The sequence below is a fragment of the Malania oleifera genome, chromosome 2 (genome assembly GCF_029873635.1).
Source record: "Malania oleifera isolate guangnan ecotype guangnan chromosome 2, ASM2987363v1, whole genome shotgun sequence".
NCBI classification, from domain to species: domain Eukaryota; kingdom Viridiplantae; phylum Streptophyta; class Magnoliopsida; order Santalales; family Ximeniaceae; genus Malania; species Malania oleifera.
In genome coordinates, this window is record NC_080418.1 from 88301403 (window position 1) to 88323452 (window position 22050).

At 35.9% G+C, this 22050-nt stretch overlaps 1 non-coding gene across 1 annotated transcript; it reads right to left on the reverse strand.

The window, feature by feature from the left end:
• Nucleotides 1-19352: 19352 nt before the first annotated feature.
• Nucleotides 19353-19460, reverse strand: LOC131150016 (small nucleolar RNA R71). Its single transcript, XR_009135403.1, has one exon. It is a non-coding gene; the product is annotated as a small nucleolar RNA R71 (small nucleolar RNA).
• Nucleotides 19461-22050: the final 2590 nt, after the last annotated feature.

The following is a 22050-nucleotide window of genomic DNA, read 5'->3' on the forward strand; positions in this document are numbered from 1 at the left end:
GGATGGACACAAGAAGGTTGAATTGTTGAAGTCAATTCATGAGAGGGTATGACTTCAAATTGCGCAGAAGAATTAAAAGTTTTCTTCCAAAGCCAATAAAGGTCGAAGGCGTGTTAGCTTTGAACCAGAAGATGGGGTTTGGGTTTACATTGACAAAGAAAGATTCCCAATGATGTGAACCCATGAGATAGGAATCCCTTGAACCCACAAACAAATTGAAAACTTACCCAAGGACGCCAAGAATCAAGTCAAAATGATCTAGACCCATTGAAATCTTGTTTCAAGAACTTAGATTTGGTGAGAGCACCACAAAGTTTTGACCTTTGATAAGTTCTTAGTTCATTCAAGAACAAGTAGATAAAACTGAAAATTCTCTATGGAGAAAACTTTATTCACGTTCAACTTGTGTAGAATGTGGCTACAAGTCTATTTATAAACCCCTCCATGAAAACCTAGGGTCAACTAAGGCCTACAGTAATTAAAAGACATGGGTTGGGCATATCAAACCTAAAACACCCTAAACTACACCATAACTAATAAAAGAAGCTGACGCCTACAACCATAAAAACATAAAATAGGCCCACACACCTATACTTATTGAAATAAAAAGTTTACACAAAATCACTACGCTATGCTGCCCCCCTTCTATGGCTTGTATCACATGGATTAAAGTCTATTCTTCTTCTTTTAAGCCCATCTTGAATGTTGTGGTCTTGCTTGATGAATTTGCAAACTTCACCCAAGTAGATTGCACCAATCCTTGCATTGCTTCCTTGATCTTCTTAGCTCTTGACGTTGTGATTGGCTAATCTGGAACTTGCAAGAGATCTTTCAGGCTCAGTCCACCATGGTGCCCATTATTCCCCCTCCTCCTAAAAAAGATTTGACCTTGAATTGTCACCTACATTAAAGGGAGAAAGATTAGAAAAATTGAAAGTAGCTGAGACATAATACTTACTTGGAAGATCTACTTTATAAGCATTATCATTAATTTTCTCAAGGATTTGGAAAGGTCCATCTCCTTGAGGATGCAATTTAGTTCTTCTATAAGTTGGGAATCTTTCTTTGCGCATGTGAACACAAACCCAATCTCCTAGTTCAAAGATGACACGCCTTTGCTCTTTATTGGCTTGGGAAGCAAACTTTTCATTCTTTCGCACAATTTGAAGTCGTACCCTCTCATAAATTTACTTCACCAATTCAGCCTTCCTGTGTCCATCCAAACTACTCCTTTCATTAATAGGTAAAGGCATCAAATCTAAAGGAGTAGTGGATTAAAACTGTCGCGACGTCCCGGGCGCGCGTGTGCCCCGGGCGGCGAAATAAAAATTAATTTTAATTTTCAATTAAAAATAAGATTATCGGAGTCGCCACTAACCTTTAGTGCGGTTAGAACACATGATTACTACCCCGTTAAGGGTAGAATCGGTCTACATTACCAGAGTTGGGGTCGGGAGTTCGGTTACGCGAGGGGAAGGTACGAGCACCCCCTACGCGCCCGTTCTTACGAACGGTACCTAATTAATTTGAAATTATCCCTTAGTTAATCTAATAATTCTTTAAATTACTCCATTTTACGAATTTATAAATACATAGAGAAAATAAATAAATAAATATATACATATATTCCCTCAGAGCTTAAGGTACGTGAAGCCCGAAGGCTCATACCCCCGCATTTAAATCATAGGGATAAAAAATCATAAAGTTAAGAAAATAAATAATAAAAATAAAAAAAATATTAAATTAATACACATATATAATAGTAAAAATAACACAATATATGATATAAACAAAAATAATAATCACGATAAAAATAAGGATAAATATTAATACTCTAATAAGTAATGCAAAAAATATTACTAATAGAATACACGACTCTATATATATGCTGAAAAATACTATAGTAAGTAATGAAATATTAATATACTAAATATATATAACACTAAACATTTAAAAATGGATAATAATACTAGATATATTAATATACTAAAAATAGTTAATACTAAAAATACTAAGATACTAATAATTAATACTAACTATATTAATATACTAAAAATAATAATTGATGTTAAACATGTGATTAAAATGCTAATTTACTAAATATATAATATCCATTAAACCCTAAATCACTAAATATATAATATATATATATATATATATAAAATACAAAAATGCTAAATATGTAATATTTACCAATATGCTAATATGTGATATACATATAACTAAAATTATTAATTTACATATAATATCAATAAAACACCAAGCTTAAGATCCTAATTTACTAAATATGTAATATTACCTTACTACTAAACATGTAAAAACCCTAGCTTGATAATACATCATTTAACATTTACAATGGATACAACAAAAATTTAAAATTAAATATTAAGACATACTTTAACCATAACAATTTTGCAATGACAACAATGATTATTAAATAATACATATAGCCAAAATACAAACATGGGTATCAACTTAACAAATATTAAAAATTCTATAACAGTAAAAGTTTAACAAGAAAATTCTACAAATATAATCATAAATACTACAAAAGATACAAACATGAATATCAATTATTAAATATCAATGTTAAATAAATAAGCACAACAATTAAAAAAAAAAAAAAAAAACTACCCTAATTACACAAATATTAAACATACAATAATGACAAAAGATAATCCTAAATATGAAAATCAAACACTTAAGATTGCCATAACAATAATAAAAACCCACAACGTGAATATAACAACAAAAACCCTAATCATGAATATTTAATATTAAAACAAATACAACAACAATTATACAATAATATTAAATATTTAATATGTACAACGGATACAAATATATGACCTTTAAACACAAACTCTGAAGATTAATATTTCATAACAGTAATAAATTTATTAATAATAAATACAACAAGAAACAATATAAACATGAATATCAGCTGTTAGAACAATTATTATAACATTAAAGATCTCACCACAATATTATATATGTAACAAATATGATAAAAATTTAAACTTTAAATATTAGAACAAGTTCTTACAATAAAAATTCTATAATAATAATAATACAACAATTAATACAACACAAGTAAAATCAATATAATAATGTTAATACAATTAATATAATGGAAATAATAATATCCAAGCAATTTACTAATAACAATATACAAATAATAATAACAATATGATCAACATAAAAAAAAACCTTCAATAACAATTTTAATATATATATAAATATAAAGGATAAAATAAAGAAAAATTTAAACTTTAAAACATAAGGTGTGTGTGTGCATGTATGTGACAGTAAAGGAGACTTACTGTGCAGGGAGCGGATGGCGGTGGAGAATGCTGGAGTTGGAGGGGGCTTCACGGCGTCTGAGTGGAGAGGCCGGAGAGGGAGTAATGGCAGCAGAACCAGCAGGAGGCTGGCCTCGGGCACAGCTGTTCTGTTGTGATCGTGGGAGACGACAACGATGGCTTGCCCGGGGGTTGGCTCGGCAGTGTAGCAGAGGCGAATGTTGTCGTGGCCGGAGCAGTGGGTCGTTGCCGGAGGAGAGTGGAGCTTGGAGTGCTGGTGCTCAGCCGCCGGTTCAGACTGCTGAAGCGTGAGCGTGTGATTGACGCCGGAGCAGGGCTTGCTGTGTTTAGGTGAGTGTGAAGGGAAAGGGAGGGCAGGCCGTGAGGGCTGAGAGTGGTGGTGGGCGTTGGTGATGGCGCCGGTTGCTGGAACAGGGGCTGGCCGAGGAGTTGCTGAACGGAGGTGGTGCTTGCAGCGGCGACAGCGAGTGGAGAGTTGCAAAGGGTCTCCAGGGATTCTTCGGGTGTGGCTGGATTCTGCTGCTGGGATGGTTTTGGCCGTAGCGTGGAGGGTGGCCGAGAGAGCCAAGGAGAGCGGGGAGATCTTGCTGTGGCTGGAACAGGAAGAAGAAGAAGAAGAAGAAGAAGAAGAAGGAGCTGGAGTCTCTTTTTTTCGGTGCGCTGCCCCTATGCTTTATAATAAAAAAAATTGAAAACCCTAATACAACCTTCCTTCTTTGATTTTCTTTTTCTTTTTTTTTTTTATTCTTTTATTCTTATGGTAATAATGAAAAAGGAAATAATAATAATAATAATTATCATAATAATATAAGTATCCATAAGATAATAATAATAAAAATAATACTACTATTAATAGTAAATAATAATAAATAATTATGGTAAAAATAAAAATAATAAAGATATTATCAGTAAAATAATAATAATACTAATAAAAATAGAGTAATAATACAAAAAGTAATAATAATAATAATAATATACCAAAAAGAATAACAATAAAATAAATGGAAAACAAAAATAATTATAGTAAAGTAAAAATAAAATAAAGATAATAAAAGTACTAGTAATAATAATAAAAATGAAAAATAATAATAATAATAATAGCAAAATAATAGTAAAGTACTAATAATATAGGAAAATAATAATAATAAAAATAAGGTAATAATAATAATAATATAATGAGAAGGGACTCCTTTGTTCTATTCGGCTAGGGTAAAAATAGGGTGTCTACAGCTGCCCCTCTTTGTAGGCTTAGTTGCTTCAATGTAACGGCAGGAACTCTCCTACGTTTTTGTAGCAACAAGCCTGCAAAGATAAAAGACACCTATTTTAGCCAAACCATTCAACTCTTTATGGATTTTCAGGTTAATCAAGAGCTGTTTATTTCTGCCAACCAGAGACGATCCGCACTGAATGTAAGAATCCAAGTTGAGGTACATAGGGATGGCTTGCTGCGAATGTAAGAATCCGAGCCGTAGGAACACGATGATCCAGCTATGGGACACAATGATGGCTTGCTTCGAATGTAAGAATCCGAGCCGTAGAGACACGATGATCCAGCCATGGGACACAATGATGGCTTACTTCGAATGTAAGAATCCGAGCCGTAGGGCTACGATGATCCAGCCATGGGACACAATGATGGCTTGCTTCGAATGTAAGAATCCGAGCCATAGGGACACGATGATCCAGCCATGGGACACAATGATGGCTTGCTTCGAATGTAAGAATCCGAGCCGTAGGGACACGATGATCCAGCCATGGGACACAATGATGGCTTGCTTCGAATGTAAGAATCCGAGCCGTAGGGACACGATGATCCAGCCATGGGACATAATGATGGCTTGCTTCGAATGTAAGAATCCGAGCCGTAGGGATACGATGACCCAGCCATTGGATGCAATGATTGCTTGCTTCAAATGTAAGAATCCGAGCCGTAAGGACACAATGATCCAGCCATGGGACACAATGATGGCTTGCTTCGAATGTAAGAATCCGAGCTGTAGGGATACGATGATCCAGCCGTGGGACACAATGATGGCTTGCTTCGAATGTAAAAATTCGAGCCGTAGGGACACGATGATCCAACCATGGGACACAATGATGGCTTGCTTCGAATGTAAGAATCCGAGCCGTAGGGACACGATGATCCAGCCATAGGACACAATGATGGCTTGCTTCGAATGTAAGAATCCGAGCCGTAGGGACACGATGATCCAGCCATGGGACACAATGATGGTTTGTTTCGAATGTAAGAATCCGAGCCGCAGGGATACGATGATCCAGCCATGGGACACAATGATGGTTTGTTTCGAATGTAAGAATCCGAGCCGCAGGGATACGATGATCCAGCCATGGGACACAATGATGGCTTGCTTCGAATGTAAGAATCCGAGCCGTAGGGACACGATGATCCAGCCATGGGACACAATGATGGCTTGCTTCGAATGTAAGAATCCGAGTCGTAGGGAAACGATGATCCAGCCATGGGACACAATGATGGCTTGCTTCGAATGTAAGAATCCGAGCCGTAGGGACACGATGATCCAGCCATGGGACACAATGATGGCTTGCTTCGAATGTAAGAATCCGAGCCGTAGGGATACGATGACCCAGCCATGGGACACAATAATGGCTTTCTTCGAATGTAAGAATCCGAGCCGTAAGGACACGATGATCCAGCTATGGGACACAATGATGACTTGCTTCGAATGTAAGAATCCGAGCCGTAGGGACACGATGATCCAGCCACCTCAACTAGTAACAAGGTGTGAGAGCAAAGTCGGGAAAATTGTTAATCTATTTGGAAAATGCACTTGGGGTGAAATCCGAATGTCAATGAATGAATCCCCTTGTCTTCGGGATCTATTGCCCTAGTTCAAAATAAATCAATGTGTGTCTGGAGTCAACTTGCCCCAATTTTTCAAGTAAATCAATGTGCGCTTGGGGTCAGTTACCCCAGCTCATAATTAAACACAACAGGAATCTCTCCATCAAGGATGTCAAATAATCATTCAAAAGCTCAAGAAAAGCGTGAAAGGTGCTCTATTGCTGCTTGTGATGCTAGAATGCAATGATATGTTGCTATATGTATGCATGTTGTTAACTTATAATTCAGTGATATGTGACTATTAATATGCATGTTACCAACTTGTGATCATATGTATGCATTTTTTATTTTTTATGTTTTTATTTTTTTGGGTAATGTACGAAATGCACAATGGTGATGCATGAGATGTATTGGTAATACATAGAATGTAGGTAATGCATGCAATGCATGGCGATGCATAAAATGTATGGTAATGCGTGAAATGCAGGACAATGCATAAGATGCATGGTAATACATGAAATGCATGAGATGTGTGGTAATGTGTGAAATATAGGGTAATGCATGAAATGCATGGCGATGCATAAGATGTATGGTAATGCATGAAATGCATGGCAATACATAAGATGTATGGTAATGCATAAGATGTATGGCAATGCGTGAAATGCAAGGCAATGCATAAAATGTATGGTAATACGTGAAATGCATGTCAATGCATAAGATGTATGGTAATACATGAAACATAGGTAATGCATGCATGAAATGTAGATAATGCATGAAATGCATGACAATGCATGAGATGAATGGTAATGCATGGAATGCATGACAATATATGAAATCTAGGTAATGCATGAAATGTATGGTAATGCATGAAATTTGGGGTAATGCATGACAATGCATGAATCTTTTCTCCCAATGCACTCGTGATCAATGTCCTCATCTTTGGTCTCCACATGAAACTCGCCATATTTGAATGGATCTGTAACTGATCTTGGCTTAATCTTCTTTATTCATCCAGTCATGAAAGTGATTGACTCAGCTCAAAAATCACAAAATCTGCCCCAATTGAATGGACCTACAGCTGATCTTGATTCTGATTTCCTATTTCAATCCGATAAGAAAGTGTTTGAATGGGACCTACTGAGACTCAACTCGGAATTTGCCCCAGTTAAATTCATCTGCCACAGATCTCGACTCTATTATTGGATTCCTTTTGAACTTGACATAACATTTGCCCCAGTTTGACTGCTCTTTCTCCACAAGGATCTTCTTTATAGAAATTTATGGTGATTCTGAAACTCTTTGACTATCCATCCTCTTTTAATGCTCTAAAGAATAAGAAGGGTTCCTTTTTTTTTTTTTTTTTTTTGTGATTTTAAGAACGAGACATGATTATGCAACTATGACATCAACTTGCTAAATCAATAGGCCATCCACACAAAATAAATGTTTTACCATGTTTCAATGCTATTATAGGGAAAAATTCATACCAGTATTCAAAAGTCATGTAACGTTAATTTCCCAACCTAGATGACTGTCCTTCTCATCAACTGCCCCAGTTTCATCAACCCATGCTTTGATCTCAAGATGGTTTTTAAGACTCGGGACGAAACGTAGGCTTAGGGATATAGGATTTCAGAATAAAAGGAAAACTAAGGCTCAATCAATACCACCCCAAATAATGTTTTATGCCCCCGTTCGAGTTGAGGCGCTTTTACAAGATGTTGACCGAACTTGTTATTTAAACAAGCTGCCTACGTACCTTTTCAGGATCAGGTCATTACGTAGTTCAGACTTGGTATTGAGTCTGACAAATCATTAGAGACAACAATGTATACCAATCTGGTCAGGACTTTCATTTGGACCGTAACGTAGGCTAAGGATATGGGTTAAAGAAGAAAGGAATTACATAAGGCTCAAAATCATCAATTTTATCAAGGGTAATTTGGTCAAAGATCACATATGTAGTCAGTCCCTTATTCTCTTGCTTCTTCTTCCTGTTTTTCTTCTTTTCCTTCTTTTACTGCAACTTTCACCTTTTCTTTTATAAAGGAATCTTGACTTCATTTTCATTTGAACTTCAATTGGGACCAATTTTTTTAAAAAAACTACCCCAGTGTGGGGTGTGATCCTTCAACAGGTTAATCAAGGAATGAATTTTTTAGGCTCGAAAGGGTTGTCAAGGGATTTCTTCTTTTACTTTCTTTTGGATAGCGGAAAAATGGCCTGCCATCATTTTGGTAATGACTATTGTCTCAAATGATTTGCCAAACGTTAAGGGACCCAAACCCAGGTTGGATTTTTGATGATCTTACTTTTAAGAAAAAGCTGGTTTAACATTCAGGCTCAATTTGGTTAACAAATGGTAAATCATTGTTTGGGTTCTTTTTAGGGATAACTGGTCGGCCAAAGAGGGCCATCCATCATTTGATCAAAACATGAGTGATTATTTGATAGGAAATTATCAGAACAACGCAGCCACTTCGTTGAATTCCTTGGAAAGTTAAAAAAACTTCTTCATAACATCTGCATTCAATGGTTGTTTCATCCTTTAACATCTCTTTCTAACTTATGAACACGGGCAATATTACTTTCCCTATTCCAGCATGAAACATAAGTAAAAAAAATTTGGCAAACAAACTCATGATGCAAGTGAGATAACGAAATGCATAATTCATTTTATTGAATATAGAAACTTTTCCGAGACACTGGCGTCCACGGATTACAAAAAGCAAATAACAATGGAAAACAAAAGAACATCAACTGAAAAGGATTAGATAGTCAAAAGTTTGGTACTCCATCACTTTAGCCTCAGTGGATAACGATTGAAACCATTGATTTGGGAACCCCCCCTGATATGTTAACCACTTCCTTCCTCGTGTTTGGGCAAAGGATTCCCCTAAACTCCTGGTTGCTTGTCATCAAAAGCCAACCATCCTGCATCTCTTAACGATTGCACCTTATGTTTAAAAGCCCAACAGCGGTCAATAGTATGGCCGGGAGAGTTAGCATGGTACTCACAATGAACCCCAGGATCATACCACTGTGGAGGAGGGTTCGCAACGGGCATCCCAGGGATTGCAGATACCATCCCCCTTTCCCGCAGCTGAGGAAACAATTCGGCATATGTCATGGGAATGGGATCTACCCTTCGGAAGTTTCTAGTCACATTCCTATCTTGTGTTTGCTGATTCGGTGGACCAGAGTGAACAATCTAGGGCCTTGTGCCTGTATGCGCTGTTTGATTTACCATGGGCTCAAAATCAAAGTTTCTCTTGGGCCATTGGTTCCCACCTCTGGTGTACTGATTCTTACAATTAAACTGCCCCTATCATTTGTGCCTCTTCCTCCTTCTTCCTATTAGTCCACCTTTTGCCTAACCCAGTTTCCGAGCCATTATCCTTGACTAGGCCTGCCTTGATATCGCCTTCAATTCTTCCTCCCGCAGCCACAATATCCATAAAATCGTGGGGAGTTGCTCCCCGAAGGTGCGTGCGGTAGGGGTCTTTTAATGTACCTACGAACAGGGAGATAGCCTCTCGGTCACTCATCGGGGGGTCCACTTGGATCGACATATCCCTCCACCTATAAGCATATTTTTTGAATGTTTCGGTAGATTTCTTCTCCATCTCTTGTAAAGTCATTTGATCAGGCGCCATTTCCGTCACATGGCGGTAGTGAGTAACAAAAGCGTTGGCTAAATCCTTCCAAGTGCGGACCCGAGCCTTATCTTGCTGAATGTACCAACGGATGGCGGACCCGGTCAAACTACTTTGAAAGCAATGCATCATTAGTTTTTCATCGTCTGAGTACGCGGCCATTGCTTGGCAGTACATCACTAAATGTGTTCGAGGGCACCGGGTCCTGTCAAACTTTTCAAAGTCTGGCATTTTGAACTTTGGCGGCAGGGTGACTTTAGGCACCAAGCAAAGGTCATTTGGATTAACTGAATCGAAAGTATTAGAACCTTCCATTGCTTTTAAGCGCTCTTCTAATACGTCACAGCGACGCTCAGCCTCAGATTTGCTGATCCCCATATCAGAAGGTACTAATGGAGGAGTTCCTATCACTGGGAACCCCTGTGCTGGCATAACAGGGATGAAAGGAGGCATATTTGGCGGTGGACCCCCCATGACACCAGGCGGTGGAATTGATGTTTGTCCATGATCTAGGGTGAACCCTGGGGGATGAGCGGGGTCCACATCTACTTCGGGATCAACATGCACTACCTTTCCCTTGTTCATCAGTAACTCTTGAACCTTACTTATCTTGTCATTTATTTCTTCTTGTCCTTGTTCTAGACCCAGGACTCTATTTTCCAATTGTTCACTCATTTCTCTCGCTCTTCGCCTGGTATTGTACTGATGCGTGGTAGTCTCAATTATTGCTTTATGTTACTCAAACCACCTCTTTGATTAGGAACTGAAAACCAAAAAATTTCCTTTTTTAGAACCATGAATGCACAATTATGTACTGCATGAGTGAAAGCGTTTTGATGCATGATTAGGGTATGCAATAGGTGTTTATGCATGAATGCAACTAGTGCACTTACATATATAAACAAAGATATAAACATGCATGCAGCCTATCGTGCATGACTATGTATGAAATGAAATGCATGAATATGATGTCCTAAATTACTACTTAGCTAGAATTCTAGAAAAATCCCACTAATGAAACGGGTCAAGATTAACATGACCATTGATGGGCCACGATTTCAATTCAATTTCTCCCTTACCCATTCATTTCCTTGATGATGGTCCATGTACCTCAGATTCTATAAAGGGTCAAATTATATTCTGAGGTTGGGGTTGACCCAGGCTAGTCAACCCATTGGATTCATTCAATATGGACTTGTGGACTTTAGTGTGCACTTGGGCCTCAAGTATTTTAAAATATGGGCTTCGAGTTATTTCATGATGGGTTAAGGCCCTAGTTGAAAAGGAATTGGGCTTGGATTATTTGAAAAAATGTTGACCCGAATTTTTAGGTGATAGGGCTGAAGCCCATTTTTGGAAATCTGGGTTTGACCCTCTTTGGGAAATCATGTCTGGGCCAAGTTTTTACTTAGGAAAATGTCGGGCCTAAGTTTGTTTTTAAAGAATTGAGCCCGATTTATTTGAAAAGGGTTGGGTCGACCCATATTTCATGATGGGCTGAGGCCCTAGTTGAAAAGGAATTGAGCTTGGATTACTTGAAAAAATGTTAGCCCGAATTTTTAGGCAATGGGGTTGAAGCCCTTTTTTGAAATCTGGGTTTGACCCTTTTTGAAAATAAGGCATGGGCCAAGTTTTTGCTTAGAAAAAGGTCGGGCCTAAGTTTGTTTTTAAAGAATTGGGCCCGAGTTATTTGAAAGGGTTGGGCCGACCCATATTTTAAAATGCTTGGGCCAAGTGCTTCATTTTTGAAAGGATGGACCATCGTCTCATTATTGGGCTTTTTCAGAATACTGGCTACGTAGTATGCATGTCTAAATTGGATGCAAAATGAATGATATAATACAAAGTATCTCACAACATATATACAACATACTATACGTGGATAAGGATGTGGCTCCTGTCCCAACCAAGGGTAGGTACATATATACAGGGTTCTTCATGGCTCAATCCTAGTTAAGGAAAACTATGTACAAGTATGTGTGGGTAAGCTCTAATCCCTATATACAAAGGTTCCCAGCCTAAACCCTATCCTCACCCAATGGGCTTGGACAAAGTTCAAACTGAGCGGAGTGGTTCGCGCGCCCCCAAGGACCTTATCCCATGAGGGCTAACGGTACTGTGCTCCTTTCAAATTCTAAAGGGTGAAGCCCAGGTAGAGGGCTAGTGAGAGTGTGTGAATTCAAATTTTAACCTAATCCCGCTATCCCCACATTTATTCACATGCTATTAAGAATATGGACATAAGATATCTACAATTAATATATATATTCAAAAGATAAGGAAACACAATATATGTAATTAATATGTTTATTCAAAAAAAAAATTTGGAAACAAAAAATAAGGAAACGAAATATTTACGATTAGTATACAAAATATCTCTAATTAATATGCTTATTCAAAATATCTACAATTAATATGCTTATTCAAAATATTTGGAAACAAAATATCCACAATTAATATTCAAAAAATTAGGAAACAAAATATTTTTAATTAATTAAGGTTATTTACAAATTATGGAAGTAAAATATCTACAATTCATCAAAGTTACTTACAAATTACAATATTCACAAAATAAAGAGTAATTAAAAGAATTATTAAATTATAACATGGGATAATTTCTAATTAATTAATGGCTCGACTCTCTAAAGTCCCTAGCGGAGTCCCCAAGCTGTCGCAACGTCCCGGGCGCACGTGTGCCCCGGGCGGCGAAATAAAAATTAATTTTAATTTTCAATTAAAAATAAGATTATCGGAGTCGCCACTAACCTTTAGTGCGGTTAGAACACATGATTACTACCCCATTAAGGGTAGAATCAGTCTACATTACCAGAGTTGGGGTCGGGAGTTCGGTTACGCGAGGGGAAGGTACGAGCACCCCCTACGCGCCCGTTCTTACGAACGGTACCTAATTAATTTGAAATTATCCCTTAGTTAATCTAATAATTCTTTAAATTACTCATTTTTATGAATTTATAAATATATAGAGAAAATAAATAAATAAATATATGCATATATTCCCTCAGAGCTTAAGGTACGTGAAGTCCGAAGGCTCATACCCCCGCATTTAAATCATAGGGATAAAAAATCATAAAGTTAAGAAAATAAATAATAAAAATAAAAAAAATATTAAATTAATACACATATATAATAGTAAAAATAACACAATATATGATATAAACAAAAATAATAATCACGATAAAAATAAGGATAAATATTAATACTCTAATAAGTAATGCAAAAAATAATACTAATAGAATACACGACTCTATATATATGCTGAAAAATACTATAGTAAGTAATGAAATATTAATATACTAAATATATATAACACTAAACATTTAAAAATGGATAATAATACTAGATATATTAATATACTAAAAATAGTTAATACTAAAAATACTAAGATACTAATAATTAATACTAACTATATTAATATACTAAAAATAATAATTGATGTTAAACATGTGATTAAAATGCTAATTTACTAAATATATAATATCCATTAAACCCTAAATCACTAAATATATAATATATATATATAATACAAAAATGCTAAATATGTAATATTTACCAATATGCTAATATGTGATATACATATAACTAAAATTATTAATTTACATATAATATCAATAAAACACCAAGCTTAAGATCCTAATTTACTAAATATGTAATATTACCTTACTACTAAACATGTAAAAACCCTAGCTTGATAATACATCATTTAACATTTACAATGGATACAACAAAAATTTAAAATTAAATATTAAGACATACTTTAACCATAACAATTTTGCAATGACAACAATGATTATTAAATAATACATATAGCCAAAATACAAACATGGGTATCAACTTAACAAATATTAAAAATTCTATAACAGTAAAAGTTTAACAAGAAAATTCTACAAATATAATCATAAATACTACAAAAGATACAAACATGAATATCAATTATTAAATATCAATGTTAAATAAATAAGCACAACAATTAAAAAAAAAAAAAAAAAACTACCCTAATTACACAAATATTAAACATACAATAATGACAAAAGATAATCCTAAATATGAAAATCAAACACTTAAGATTGCCATAACAATAATAAAAACCCACAACGTGAATATAACAACAAAAACCCTAATCATGAATATTTAATATTAAAACAAATACAACAACAATTATACAATAATATTAAATATTTAATATGTACAACGGATACAAATATATGACCTTTAAACACAAACTCTGACGATTAATATTTCATAACAGTAATAAATTTATTAATAATAAATACAACAAGAAACAATATAAACATGAATATCAGCTGTTAGAACAATTATTATAACATTAAAGATCTCACCACAATATTATATATGTAACAAATATGATAAAAATTTAAACTTTAAATATTAGAACAAGTTCTTACAATAAAAATTCTATAATAATAATAATACAACAATTAATACAACACAAGTAAAATCAATATAATAACGTTAATACAATTAATATAATGGCAATAATAATATCCAAGCAATTTACTAATAACAATATACAAATAATAATAACAATATGATCAACATAAAAAAAAACCTTCAATAACAATTTTAATATATATATAAAGGATAAAATAAAGAAAAATTTAAACTTTAAAACATAAGGTGTGTGTGTGCATGTATGTGACAGTAAAGGAGACTTACTGTGCAGGGAGCGGATGGCGGTGGAGAATGCCGGAGTTGGAGGGGGCTTCACGGCGTCTGAGTGGAGAGGCCGGAGAGGGAGTAATGGCAGCAGAACCAGCAGGAGGCTGGCCTCGGGCACAGCTGTTCTGTTGTGATCGTGGGAGACGACGGCGATGGCTTGCCCGGAGGTTGGCTCGGCTGTGTAGCAGAGGCGAATGTTGTCGTGGCCGGAGCAGTGGGTCGTTGCCGGAGGAGAGTGGAGCTTGGAGTGCTGGTGCTCAGCCTCCGGTTCAAACTGCTGAAGCGTGAGCATGTGATTGACGCCGGAGCAGGGCTTGCTGTGTTTAGGTGAGTGTGAAGGGAAAGAGAGGGCTTGCTGTGTTTAGGTGAGTGTGAAGGGAAAGAGAGTGGAGCTTGCCCAAGAAAGCTAAAATTTAGATATTTAATAGAAAACTCGGACCCAAGGTTTATAAATGAAACGCAAATCAAAGGTATAAAGTTACGAACCTCGACCCAATGATTATAACTGAATCATGAATTGAAGGTATAAAATATCAAACCTTGGCCCAATGATTATAGCTGAATCACAAACCGAAAGCATAAAATTTGAACGCCACAATAAAGAATCCTGGATAAGTTCACAAGTTCTCTAAAGAATCAATATAGAAGAAACAAAACCTCACGTTTTCTTGATTTCCATTCAATATCTTCATTACAATGAATGCATGCTATTTATAAAGCATGGTTGAAGATAAGACTACAAAATAGGTAAGTAAATCAGCCAATTAATTGGTATGGAACTAGAAAGTCAATCAGCCATTAATTGGTGGTCTAAAATAAGAAAGTCAATCAGTCAAATAATTAGTATGAAATTGGTAAGTCAATCAGAAATTAATTGGTTTGAAATTAGGAAGTAATCGGCTACTTTCTCGTTATAATTCCACCCCCACTTAAGCCACAATCCACCATTAACTTATGCCATTTCTAAGGAGATTACAACCATTAATCCACGTCATTGCCAAGGAAATTATGCCCAATTAAGCAAGATCAGCCCCATCAATAGCTTGGATTAAGTTTATTACGCCTTCATCTTTCTTTGGGCCAAGCTTGGAGTGCCCCATTTCAGAATAAGCCCAAATCTCTTGAATAAGCCTATTAAGTGCTTCTTTGATCTTCTAGGATTTCGCTCTAGTAATATGCTCAACTGGAACATGCAATGGATCCTTTAATGGTTCTTGTTGATTCTCATCATTCTCGGCCCCCTCTCTTCAAAAGGATTCGACCTTGAATTGTCACCTGTATCAAAAAGAGAAAGATCAGAAACATTAAATGTAGCACTAATTTTATACACACCTGAAAGATTCAACTTGTATGCATTATCATTGATTCTCTCAAGGACTTGAAATGGACCATCTCTTCTAGGATGTAGCTTGGACCGCCTATGGGTTGGAAATCTTTCCTTTATCATATGCACCTAAACCCAATCACCTTGTTTGAGGATGATTTGTCTACAGCCCTTGTTGGCTTTGGTCGCATATGGCTCATTTTTCTTCTCTATGTGTTGTCGTACACTTCCATGGAGTTTCTTCACCATCTTAGCCTTCTTTTGACCCTCCAAACTAGTCCTTTCATTAACTAGAAAAGGCAACAAATCCAAAGGAGGTATTGAATGGCAAAAAATCCTCCCAATTTTTCAAGTTCTTTTGAATTATAGTACGTAATAAAGTAGATAAAGTTCTATTCACTACCTTGGTTTGTCCATCCATTTGGGGGTGACAAGTAGTCAAAAACAACAATTTAGTTCCCAATTTTCCCCATTGGACTTTCCAAAAATAGCTAAAGAGAATCGACAAGAACCATTAAAGGATCCATTGCAAGTTCTAAATGGGCCAATCACAAGGTCAAGAGCTACAAAGATCAGGAAAGCAATGCAAGGATTGGTGGAATCCACTTGGGCTGAGCTTGAAAATTTATCAAGCAAGACCCCAACATTCAAGATGGGCTTGAAAGAGGAAGAACCGCCTTTAATCCATGTGATACAAGTTGAGGGGGGCGGCATAGCCTAGTGGTTTAGTATAGACTCTTTTTTTTTTTTAGAATCATTCTAGTCGATAAAGAATTTTCAGTTTAAAAAAAAATTTGATTTTTGTCCTCTTCCTTTGATTCATTGTTTCTATAGTATTTTCTTATCATCAGTATTGGTTTAATACTACATGAATTCAAGGTCGAATCCTTTTTAAGAGATGAGGAACGATGAGAATCAACAAGCACCATTAAAGGAGCCATTGCAAGTTCTAGATGGGCTAATCACAAGGTCATGAGCTAAGAAGATTAAGGAAGCAATACAAGGATTGGTGCAATTCACTTGGGCCTAATTTGAAAATTTATCAAGCAAGACCCCAACATTTAAGATGGACTTGAAAAAAGAAGAACGACTTTGATCCATGTGATACAAGCTAAAGGGGGCGGCATAGCCTAGTGGTTTAGTGTAGACTTTTTATTTCAATAAATATAGGCATATGGGCCTTTTTTATTTTTATTAGTTATAGGCGTTTAGGGTTACTCAATACCTAACAAACATAAAATAGGCCCATACGCCTATATTTATTGTAATAAAAGGTCTACACTAAACCACTAGGCTATGCCGCCCCCTTTAGCTTGTATCACATGGATTAAAGTCGGTTCTTCTTCTTTCAAGTCCATATTAAATGTTGGGGTCTTGCTTGATAAATTTGCAAACTCAATTCAAGTGGATTGCACCAATCCTTGCATTGCTTCCTTAATCTTCTTAGCTCTTGACCTTACGATTGGCCCATCTAGAACTTGTACTGGATCTTTTAATGGTGCTTGTTGATTCTAATCATTCCCCCTCTCTTCAAAAGGATTCAATCTCAAATCCATGTAGCATCAAACCAATATTAATGGCAAAAAAATATTATAGAAAAAACGAATCAAAGGAAAAGGAAAAAAATTAGATTTTTTTAGAGAACCGAAGCTACAAAAGACACAATTCAAGTAAAAAAAAATTAACTTTGATAAGTGTGGGTAATGATAGTATCAATTGCTTCAGTATCACCTCCTTTTTTTCTTTTCCTTTTGCTTTCTTTTCTTTTCTGACATCTAGTCATTTTCTTTTCTTTTCTGGCCTCTCCTTCTTTTTTTTCAACTTGGTGCACGTCACAAAGCAAGAACAAGGAATAATGAACACAAACAGGACATACACCACCTCCTAAGTTATTGACATGTCATCAGGGAGCCACACGTTGACATTATGTTTAACTTCCTTGGCATAGTCAACTTCAATAAGAATTTGAGCATATAAAAGTTTATCCTTATTTGTTGTTAATTTATCTTCAAATAATGGTCTTCTAATCTTTGAAAAAATTCTCTCTAAGGCCATTGAATTCCACAACTTTAATGGCAAATTCTTCAACTAAACCCAAATAGGTAATGTAGTCCTCTGTTCAAAATCATGTTGAAAATACTTGGGAATCTTCTTCTAGAGCAATGACCTTCCATAAATCATGTATGGACCATTTTCCAACACATTACGAAGGTCCACTTCATTTTGAAACTTAAAGATAATCTATCCCTTCTCATGTTGGATAGCTTCTACCTGCACTTTCTAGGAACTAACCAACAAATTCAAAGTAGATTTACCTGGGTGTTTACCAGTGATGTAGCCCACTAGGTGTTTGATAGAAATCCCAGTTGAGTCAATCAGTTTAAATGCTTGAATGCGATCACCAGCACCATTTGAAGTAAAAACTGGAATTTTTCCACATCACTAAGAGTTCCTGTTGTTAGCAAACAACTCAACCCAAGCAACTCTCTTGTTGTTCCTTGATAAGTGCATAAAAGTGCACTTTGAACATTACTTTTTCTTGTTTATTTGCTAATTTATAAGGAAAATTTGAATATGTTAGTGGTAAGTTTCTGAGTTGATCTTCATTTTATAAAGTTTTTAAATCTAATTAATTTTCAATGATTTTTATCATAGGAATGAAGTTAAAAAGATTTGGAAGTCAACCCTTAGAAAAAATGAAGAAGATCAGCCACCTAGATTAGAGGAAAGAATATTGGATATGATATAATCCCATTTTTGGAAGAGTCTTCGTGTATCGTTTAGTATTTTTCATCATAACTATCTCATCCGATATCGGTTTTGGGCGTAATCAAATTTTGGTGCCGTTGTTGGGGAGATGGTACAATAAGAAGCATTGCGAGGAATATATTTTACTGAATTGATTCATTAAGGGCGGTAATCTCGTTCCTATCTATGTTATTTTATTTAGTTTTATTTTTTGTTTAGTAAAGTAGTTTATTTTTATTTTTATTTAAGTGTATGCATAGGTATAGGGACAAATTAGGTAGATTCACAAAGAGACCCGACATTGATTTTGATACGGACATTCTCTTTCCGAATCTATTTAATACACCTCCTGATTCAGATACAACATCCACTGCATCGCAAGCTTCATTCACAATGAGTCATCATGAGAACCAACCCATTAGAACTCTTCAGGAGTATCTCCATCCTACACACACTGCCACACCCTTATGTATCATGCTTCCATCTAATGTGCCGCATTTTGATTTTAAACCGAGGATATTCCACTTCTCCCCACTTTTCATGGACTTGAAAACAAAAACCCATATGTGCACATTAGGGAATTTGAAGAGGTAGTTGCAACTTTTCATAATCAACTTGGTACAATGAACGTAGTTAGACTTAAATTTTTTCCATTTTCTTGAAAAGAAAGAGCAAAGAGTTGGTTGTATTCACTGATACCACATTCAATTGGGTCATGAGCTGAGATGACTCAAGCATTATCTTTTTCATAAGTATTTTCCACATCACAAAACAAATGCTTCGAAGATAAAAATCTTAACCTTTATTCAGAAATAGAGTGAAACTGTATACCAAGTTTGGGAGAGATTTAAAGAATTGTTAAATTTGTGTCCCCACCATGGGTATGAGAATTGATGCTTAGTGAGCTATTTTTATAAATAGAATTGTATGGATCCATGAATATGTTCAATACAAACAATTAATTTTGTTACATTACTCTTCTGCTACGAAATTGTCTCCGGATATATTGTTATCGTTAGATTTTGTTAACAAAGTTAATAGTTTTTTAGTTTTTAACGAGATGAATAATATTTAGAAAATTTACTTTTGAATTTATCAAAGATTTGTAATTCTATATCTTTCGATTAGGGATTTGGATTGTGAAATCTCCAGTTGAGAAAACCAACGGATTAAAAATATATTGATTATCTGATTTGTGAGAGGAAATCTTGATGCCTTGGTTCTTGCAAACTTGATTTTCCATCCACAAAAATAATCTTAGTTTTAAATCTTTCTAAAAAAGAAGTCATTTTTTTTTCCTTAAAAATCATTTACTATTCTTTTTCTTTTTATTTGCCCATTTGTGTTTCTTTTTCCATCTCCATTGGAATCAACACCCCAAAAATGTGCTACAACTACCGCATTATTCTTTGGGTGCAATTAAATTTTGGCGCCATTGTCGGGGATCGAACCCGGGTCACCCACATGATAGATGGGAATACTCACCACTATACTACTGATAGAATCAAACTCAAAATTAACAATAAAATAGTCAAGGGGATCAAAATCATGGGCTATAGAAACTCCCCTATCCATAAGTGAGTCAATCATGTATGTCTGGTGGCCCTCGTCATCCTCTTCTCGCTGTTTTGCAATATGGAAGATATTCACCTCGAGAGTCATGTTTCCAAAAGACAGCTTCATGAGCCCATTCCTGCAATTAATAAGAGCATTAGCAGTGGCAAGGAAAAGCCTACCTAAAATCAAAGGAATTTTAGAAGTAGTATCGATAGCAAAGCTAGTGCCAACAATTAGGAAATCAACAGGATAATAAAATTTGTCAATTTGAATTAGAACATCCTCTACCACACCCCAGGGTACTTTGACTGAATGGTCAGCCAATAGCAATAACATAGTGGTTGGTTTGATTTCTCCCAACCCCAACTGCAAATAAGTAGAATATGGCATTAGATTCACGCTAGCTCCTAAATCTAGCAAAGCTTGCCCAAACTTATGATTTCCAATGCTGCATGCAATGGTTGGGCAACCAGGATCTTTGTACTTGGGAGGAATCCGCTACTCAATTAGAGCACTAACTTTTTCTGTCAGGAATGTTGTCTTTTTCACATGGTGCTTCCCTTTAACTGTACACAAATCCTTAAGAACTTTGGCATAAGTAGGAACTTGTTTAATCACATGCAAAAGAGGAAAATTGATTTTTACTTGCCTTAGATTCTCTAGGATTTCATTGTTAGGATCCAGAGTTCGTTTGCTTGATTTTAAAGCTTGAGGTAATGGTACCTTAACAGGACTCTTTGTCACCTCAAGTTCCTTGGGCAACTCATAATCACTACTATCTTGGTTCTTTTCTACATCCTCCGATTTGTTCGTTGTTAGGATCTGTAATGACTCACTACTTTGTGTCACAATGACATTCACATCCTTTAAATTCTCTTGCGCCTTGTGTTAACCATGAGGTGCGGACTGAGCTTAAGAATGAAACTTACCTCACTCATTCACACTCAAGGAGCTCATCAATTTGGACACTTGGCTCTTTATCTCCTTGTTTTCTTCAACAACCTGTGTAATCAAAGATTCAAACTTTTGGTTAGTCTTATCTTGTACCTTAATAAAAGCATCCAAAGTGTCTTCTAAAGGACTCCTAGAAAATGAAGGTGCATGATATGGTGCAGGATAAGATCTAGGGAGTTGTGTAGGTGGCTGGTTTTCATACTTCCAACTAAAATTGGGGTGATTGTGCCACCCCGGATTATAGGTATCAGAGAAAGCTGTAAAAAGGCTTCTTGTACACACCTATGGTAGTACATTGTTCCTCATACACCCCTCTTATCTCAGAAAATGTGGGACACTCTTGGACGAGGTGATCTATCCCACCACACACAAAACATGGTCTAATAGACTCTGCATGGTTAGCCACATATGTTGGCTTTAAGTCCTTAGTCTTTAACACCTCTAGCTCCCTAGTGAGCATCTCAACCTTAGCTTTTAGGTTATCTTCTTCCCTGAGATGGTAAATTCCACCACCATTTGGGTTTCATGCAGGTCATGAACTATTTGTGCTCTCGGTAGCACTAGGTCCTGTCCATGTGTGGCCTTAATCCCACTATGAAAGAAGTGGTGAAGAATGAAGTGTTGAAACTATTAGATACAAGAATCATATATCCTATTGCTAATAGTAAATGGGTTAGTCCTACATTAGTTGTTCATAAAAAGTCAGGTGTTATTGTGGTGACGAATGACCTGGGAGAGTTAGTCCCAACAAAACTTGTGACTGGGTGGCGGATGTGCATTAATTACAGAAAATTGAATGTTGCCACCTGAAAAGACCATTTTCTTCTTCCTTTTATTGATCAAATTCTTGAGTGTGTGGTTGGTCATCTGTTTTATTGCTTCCCATTATTCTGGTTATTATCAAATTGAAATTGCATTAAAAGACCAAGATAAAACAAATTTCACTTGTCCTTTTGGTACTTA